General features: G+C 47.0%; 1 long non-coding RNA gene across 1 annotated transcript; it reads right to left on the bottom strand.

The window, feature by feature from the left end:
- Positions 1–363: 363 nt before the first annotated feature.
- Positions 364–2,145, bottom strand: LOC123277585 (uncharacterized). Its single transcript, XR_006514642.2, has 2 exons — positions 1,813–2,145; positions 364–1,696 (listed from the first exon to the last, which is right to left on the bottom strand). It is a non-coding gene; the product is annotated as an uncharacterized lncRNA (long non-coding RNA).
- Between the last annotated feature and the right edge of the window lie 5,477 nt (positions 2,146–7,622).

Genomic DNA, 7,622 nt, shown 5'->3' with positions numbered 1-7,622 from the left:
CTCTGTTTGGTATGTGGGATGCCACCACAGCATGGCTTGATGAATGGTGTGTAGGTCCACACTGGGGATCTGAACCTGCGAACCCTGGGCGACCAAAGCAGAGCACACAAACTTAACCACTACACCCCGGGCCAGCCCCAACCTTTCTAGTTTTTCCAAAGAAACACTTAAAGCTGTAAATTTTCTTTCATGGGTGCTCTGGAGAACTCATGTCATCTTCTATCACACTGATTTACCTCCATCTGAATGAATTCACTATATACCATGAATTTTGAGTGTAGCATCATTCAGTTCTTGTTTCTTCTACTTTATAAAAAGTACTACTATCTGATTTCTTTTTAACCTAGGAGTTATTAAGTAATGTGATTTTTAAACTCTTTATTGAAGAAGGATAATACAGAAAATATAAACACATACATATGACACAGAAAAGTATACATGGAATTAAGTGTATAGCTTGAAAAAGTTTCACAAACTGTGCACACCCACGTATCCCCAAGTTAGGATTTAAACACACAGAGATATGAGCACTTTTTTTATTGAGGTGAAATTCACATAACACAAAGTTAACCACATGGAAGTGCACAATTCAGCAGCATTTAGGACATTCACAGGGTTGTGCAACCACCATCTCTATCTGGTTCCAACACAGTTTCATTACCCCAAAAGAAAACCCCAGCCCGCTGAGCAGTCACTCCACATTCCTCTCCCCTCCCAGCCTCTGGCAACCACGATCGGCTTTCTGGCTCTGGATTTTTAAAAAGTGTGCTTTTAAATGTATGGAGGTTTTAAGTTACAATTTTTACTATTTTCTAACTTAATTGTGATGCAGTCTTCTGAGACTGATTCCTTGACATTTGTCGAGATTTTAAATTTGCTTTATGCCCTAATTCATCATCAGTTTTCATAAATGTAATCTGTGACTTTGGAAAGAATGTGTATTTCCCAGTGGCTCAGTGCAGCGCTCTCTAAAAGTCCTTTACGTCAAACTTGTTAGTCATGTTGTGCAAAATCTTTATAACTTTACTGACTATTTTTGGCTGTTTGATCTCTCAATTACTGAGAAAAGTATGTTAAATCTCCCACTCTGATCACGGATTTGGCAATTACTCCTTGAAGCACTGTCAGTTTTTGCTTAGTGATAGACTTTTCAGATAACACAGAGAGGCACTAATGAAAGCAGAAACTTCAAATGTGCTACATGTGCAAAAAAGACTATCGGCTGCCTGTCTTTTCCGCTGTATTAGCCTAGTTTGGTCAAAGTCTTCCCAGAACAAGGTGGCCTTTGCTCTCGCTCCATCTCCCTCTCCCTCTCTTTCCCTTCCTCCCGGTCCAGAAATGCATATATTTAACATCAAAAGAATGGTCTAAGATGATGTTGAGTGAAAATAGTTTAGATCCTTGGGATTTCCTTATTTCGTTTCAGCAATGGAGCTGAAAATATCTTACATTATTGTTTCACTAATTACCATACAACCTTGTTGTGTCCCATTTCCTACAAGGGTCCCCATGCACCAAGGGCAGTATTGGACCGAGGGTAAACCAAGCACTGTTGGCATCTCATGCCTGTGTAGTCTCCGGGGCTGTGCAGCCTCTTCATCAGGCATCGAATGATGAATTATGACTCAGTCCATCTGAGGGGAAAGCCCCTGTCATCGCACAGCTGAATTCACTCTGCATTTATTTGCTCGCTCAACTAGAACAGGAAAGAGAAACATACGGAGGGAGTCATTGGGCTGGGTCTAGCATCTTTATTCCTCATTATCTTTTACATCGAATACAATTGCTAATTGAAATAAATATTGTCTTTACCTGGTAGCAAAATCCTAGTTCACGTATAAGACAGGCTGATGGATGTGCTTTGAAAAAGCAGCCCAACGGTCTTTCGCTGAGCTTGGATTCATTTCCCGGAGCAGATGATTTCAGGCACTTCTCATCATTTTTCATCTGGCAAGTCAAGGGAAGCCAAGTTTTGAGAGAAATAAAGCTTGTTCCTTGGAGTGGAACGGCGCCACGGAAGGTGGAACAACTTCATTTTCCGTGCAGACATGTGTGCCTTGCTAGTTTCTACAGGGAGAGGTGCCTGGATTTGCTCAAATCAGCTTGTGGGACTCATACTAATTGGTTGTTTGCAATGGGCTGCCCAGCTGGCAGCTGTTTGGGCTGCTGGAATGGCCCTGGGGTTGCTGATTCATTTCTCTCCCCAAGACTGAATGGCCTATTATTTTAAAGGGAGGATGGCGCCAACTCAGTTGCCCCAACTCGCTGCGGCTGACCTAGGAAAGCGGCTGCCTCTTCAGCACTTCTCCTGCCTTCTTTTTTTTTTTAAAGATTGGCACCTGAGCTAACAACTGTTGCCAATCTTTTTTTTTTCTTTTTCTGCTTTATCTCCCCAATCCCCCCATACATAGTTGTATATCTTAGTTGCAGGTCCCTCTAGTTGTGGCATGTGGAACGTGGCCTGATGAGCAGTGCCATCTCCGTGCCCAGGATCTGAACTGATGAAACCCTGGGCCACGACAGCGGAGCACGCGAACTTAACCACTTGGCCACGGGGCTGGCCCCCAGCCCTTCTCCTGAATGTGGAAGTCATTTGCTCCTTAGCACCATAAACAGCCTGGGGAACTGGTGCTGCACATGGTTCCCTTGAGCCTGGGGGTCAGAGAAGGTCACAAGTTCTGCTGGGCCAGTGCAAAGTGTGAAGAAGAGCGACTTACTGATACGCTGGGGTGTGGGGACCGGTCAGCCAGCATAGTTTACAGTCTTTTGGGTTGGTTACCCACCCCAGGACCTGCATCCTGATCATTTTCTTGAGGCAAGGACTAGCGGCAAAGAAAAGGACTGTGGAGCAGATGATAATCAATCACCAAGTGTTGTGGTGATTAACACTTTAATAGTCACCTATAGAACTCTGTGTGCATCTAGTCAATCTAGACATATTTATTGAGTGTCTATTACACACAAGAAAGGGTGCTAAGCACTGTGATGAATATAAAGATAGAAATCTAACAAGATCACTGTCCTCAGAGTCCTTATAGTCTAATTAGGGGGCCAAGACATAAACACAAATGTTAAAGAACAATACGAGTTAAATGAAGCCAAAATAATCAACATTTTTTTAAAAAGCCCAACTCATTTCTCACAGAAGGTAAATTTCTATCTACGCCCAGGGGTGTCAGTGACTTGACTCTTCAGCAGAACAATGCTTGTTAATAACGAGCACAGGCAACATCATCAAGGGCTTACTAGAGGAAGAGCATTTGTAAGCACTTTCCGCATTATTCTATTAATCTTCAGAAAAATCATTGAAGCGTAGCAAAAATCTTAAAGAGTGAGGTATGATTCAGGTTTAAAACTCGGTATTGCAATAAACACCACTCCTTAGAATTTCAGTGTTGGCCCAGCCTGTGCCAAAGCCTAGAAGTGAGATTCTTCCGTACGCTGTGACATGGAGCATATCGTCTCTGAGAAGCTGATCCAGGCCCAGGCTGGCATATTGTGATACAGACCCATAAGTGTGCAAATCACACTGTGTACTCTGATGCGCAGGGCTGTGTTCCAGTCGTGACACTGCATCCTAAGGGGTTAAGGGCAGGAGGCAGGAACAAACTCTTGCTAACAGGAAAGCTTCATAGAGGAGAAAGCATTTCAACAGAAGTCAAAAGCTCTGTCTACAGATTAGGAACTAAGATAGAAGTTGAAAATTTCACCCTATAAATTTTTGACCAAGTATGTCAAGATTAAATATCCAGTTATCAAATTTGTTTAACAAAGGAGCAGCTTGGTTCTAAGATGGCTGAGGAACAGCTCCTTGGAATACCAGAGTCTAAAACTGCGACCTTCACAGCTCAACTCTGCAGCGTTCTCCAGAGGCTTCCTCTGGGTCATGGAATAATCAGCAAATAAGATACAAAACGGACACCTTGTCAGCCTTTTGCCTCAAACTCCTGTAGCATAAGGTCTTAGGGGATAATGGCCTGGCACTCGAGGCGCACCAGCTTCCAGCCTCAGCCCCTGCTGGGTGCTGTCTCCCAGCATAGCCCGAATCCATGGGCCAGCTCAGTGAGCAGGTGCCACACACTGTGCTTTCCTTGAAGGCAGATGTCACGATGTCCCATGCCAGTGTCTGGAATGCCCACCCACTCCCCAGGACCTGGGGACCTGTGTCCTTAAAGACCAAGCTCAGCTCCCATTTCCTCCAGGAAGCCTAGGTTGGGTGACGTGCCCTCCTCTGTGCTCCCCTTTATTGGAATTGTGTTTCTGGGTGTGACAATCTCTAGACTGTGCTGCCTAAGAGGAGAGACACGTCTTATTCATTTTGTATTCCTGGCACTTGGCATTGAGCTTGGCACATGGTAGGTGCTCAGCAGATGTTTGTTGAACTGAACTTAAGAGGAAAGGTTGCCTGTGGTCACATGGGAGGGTCTCCTATTCAAGGTCCCCTGGGAGAGATGAGGGTAGGGTCAAATGGGGCAGTTCCTGCATTAAGTGGCTGAAATGTTTGTTTTCCCCGCGGAGGAGGAGTGTGTCACAGATTCCTGTCAAGTCCAAAAGTAGCTCTGCCTTCTGTGGGCTAATCTCCATTCCCACTGGAGCCATGTCCTACTCTGGAGGCGGGGTGTAAACTGAGGCCCAGCCCTCCCCCCTCCACACACACATTGGGGGAGGGTAAAAATGAGAGTAGGTGTTAACTGACCCAAGTGGATCAAAGATGAGGATGGACAAATAGGAGGAGGGAGGTTTGAGTCACAATCCAAGATGCTATGACTGCTTGTGCGATGACTTGTACAGTAATAATTGTCAGTGTGGAAAACCGGAGGGACAGAAGCCCCAAATCGTGGGCCGCTGTCTGCCAGTTAACCATCAGCACTCAGAGGGCTCACCACGAGCGAGTGAGGTACTGTTCCAAGCACTTTATACCTTCGTTGAATAGGAACAGCCAGGCAGAAAGGGTCTGGGCCTGCGAAAGGGATCCTCTGAAACGTGCCGACTTCACAGGGAAGAGGGAATGGGCGCAGTTTCAAGCACCTCCTCACGGGAGGTGAAGATGAGAGCGAAGGAGAGCGCGTATAACCCTGAGGTTGACCTTGAAGAACTAGAGAAGCCACCGGCCCCTGCCCCGAGCCTGGCCGGGCAGCCAAGCCTCCAGAAGGGGGGACTTCGGGAGCGGGGACTTCGGGAGCCTCACTTCCTCTCCGCGGCCTTTCCTGCCGCACATCCCCAGGACCTCGGGGCGGCCCCTGGGGAGGGGCCCCCCGAACCTGCCTTCAGGATTACGCTCCCTGCTGGGCCGAATACCAATACGGATGGAGCACGGCATCTTTCAACGTTGTACTAGAGCAGAGGGACAACCGGGTCCAAATGACAATATTTTGCAAAGCCGCAGGGAGCCTCTGCTGCTGTTGAGTTAGAATCGCTCCTCTTTCATGTGATTAAAGAAGCCCTTGTGGGTTTTTTCTCTTCCTTAGGGACAGCCTGGTTTCTCCCCTCCTACTGCCGCGCGGAAGGATTTTTAAGGCTTCTGAGTGCGGCCGCATTCCCGTGTACAGCTCGCTCTCCAGATGACAGGCAGGCTGAACCACGTTAACGAGCCCCCTGATTACTGCAGCCCCGGAGAAATTAATTATCGGCGAGGCAGTGCACGCCCAACGTTCCTCGTCCTCTGCGACTGGAGGGGCGGGAGCTGCGCTATAATCCGCACCAACCAAGAGCCGCCGCGCGTCTTCAGCAGAGGAGCTGCTGTTCCTGGGCTCATCTTGGACTGCTTGTCCCAGACCATGCCATTCCCTGCATAATTGATAGCACCTTTGCCATGGCTTGGATTTTTTTTTTTTTTTTGCCCCTAAACCAGGTGGTTTTAGCTGGAAGATCCTTAAGTTTGTCTTTTCTTTCTTTCTCGAAACCAGTATCAAGCACAAGCACTTACCTAGTCCTTTCCTTATAATAACAGCCAACACGTAAATGTTGCTTAATTTGTCAGGGACTCTGTGTGCGTGTGTTTTTGTGTGTGTCTACACATTTACTTATTAAATCTCACAATAACTCTGGGGTAGGTGTTATTATTATCCCTATTTTATTTTCCAAAGAGTGAAATAAAGGTCCAGAGATGTCAATTAAGTTACTTAAGGTCACACAGCTAGTAAGTGGCACAGCCACAGTCTGAACTCAAAGGGATTGGCTCAGAAGCTATACTTAACCACTCATCACATTTACAGCCACCCATTTGTACATTTGAATTTTGGGTCGTTTTTTCAAATCCAAAATATTTTTATGGAGATAGTTTCCCACTTGTCTCGATTCAGGGTGCTTTCCATGCTGCTTCTGCCTTCTGGGACATCCTTAGGTGACCTTGCTTTGCCTCTTGAAGCCAGCAGAGGGGCCAACAAACAAAACTGTTTTCGCGTGGATAGCTACCAGGGCGATTTTATAGCATCCGGGCATTTCACATGGAGGAGGCAGGAACCGGCTCCGCCCCAGGCATTTAGTCTTTGTTTCCTCTTTTCATGAAGGAGGTTCTTCACGAGAAGCATCTTTTCGTGGGGATGTTGTCACTGTTGAAAACGCTGGAAAGAAGTTGGCATGCTTATTCCCATTTTTTAGATGAGGACCCTGAGGCTCAAAGAGGACTCCTGATTAATCCGCTCAAGATAATGCAGATTGTTGTGGTTTGGATTTTTTTTTTTTGTCTGACGCTGCAAAACTGCAAACGGACTGATTCCAAATTGCTGTTCTTTCTACTCTACCACACTGCGTCCACGTGGTTCCAATGGATGAAGCATTCACCAAGATGGCTACACTTTGATACTCGTTTCTGACCTCAGGGCTAACGTAAGAATGAAGCAACCTTACAAACGTGAGTCCCAGCTGCCGGGTTCTTGAAAGAGCTGTGTAACTTTTGGTAGCCCCGGGAAGCCCCGAAATAAAGCTGTGGACCAGGGCGGCATTCGTGGGCAGCCTGGTAGCAACCACATTTACCTCGTAAAACAGTGAAGCAGCAAAGACTCAGGAAGCCGCCCTGAGAAGCGGCTTTGGTTGGACAATGTTTCCAAGTAAGAGAGAAAACAGTCACAAAAGAAAGCAGTTTATGAGATGAGCAAAGCATCTTCCAGGCGCACGCAGCCTCAGAAGAATTCCGTCCTGCCTATAAAGCCCCGTGGGCCTGGGGTGCGCGCCGCCCCGGCAGCACCGAGCTCTAGGTCTTGGAGGTTAGGAAGCTGGGGGTTCGGACTCAGACTGGACGCAGGCTCAAGCCTCAGCGCTACCGTTTCCTGACTCTGTGATCTGAGGCTATCTAGGTCATCCTTCAGCCTCCGTTCATCATATGTAAGATGGGAGAATAATTGTACCTGTGTCCTCAGACTGTTATGTCCATGAAATGAGACGATGTACGTAAGGAACACACAAGGTATGCAAGGTGCCTGATACATACACAGTAAGCACTTAATAACGGCTGGTTTTAGCCTCCATAGTGCTCTCTGCCAGATTCTTCCTTCTACTGAGCATCGGCTGTTCCCTCTGATGGGTTCCGCCCCAAACAGCCCCGTGGCTCACCCCACCTCCATTCAGGACTCTGCTCAAAGGGCGGCTCCTCATTAGACCCTCCTTGACCGCGCCCCCAGAGC

The sequence above is a fragment of the Equus asinus genome, chromosome 16 (assembly GCF_041296235.1).
Source record: "Equus asinus isolate D_3611 breed Donkey chromosome 16, EquAss-T2T_v2, whole genome shotgun sequence".
NCBI lineage: Eukaryota > Metazoa > Chordata > Mammalia > Perissodactyla > Equidae > Equus > Equus asinus.
Note: the sequence above shows the minus strand (reverse complement) of the source record. Positions and strands in the feature narration are given on the sequence as shown.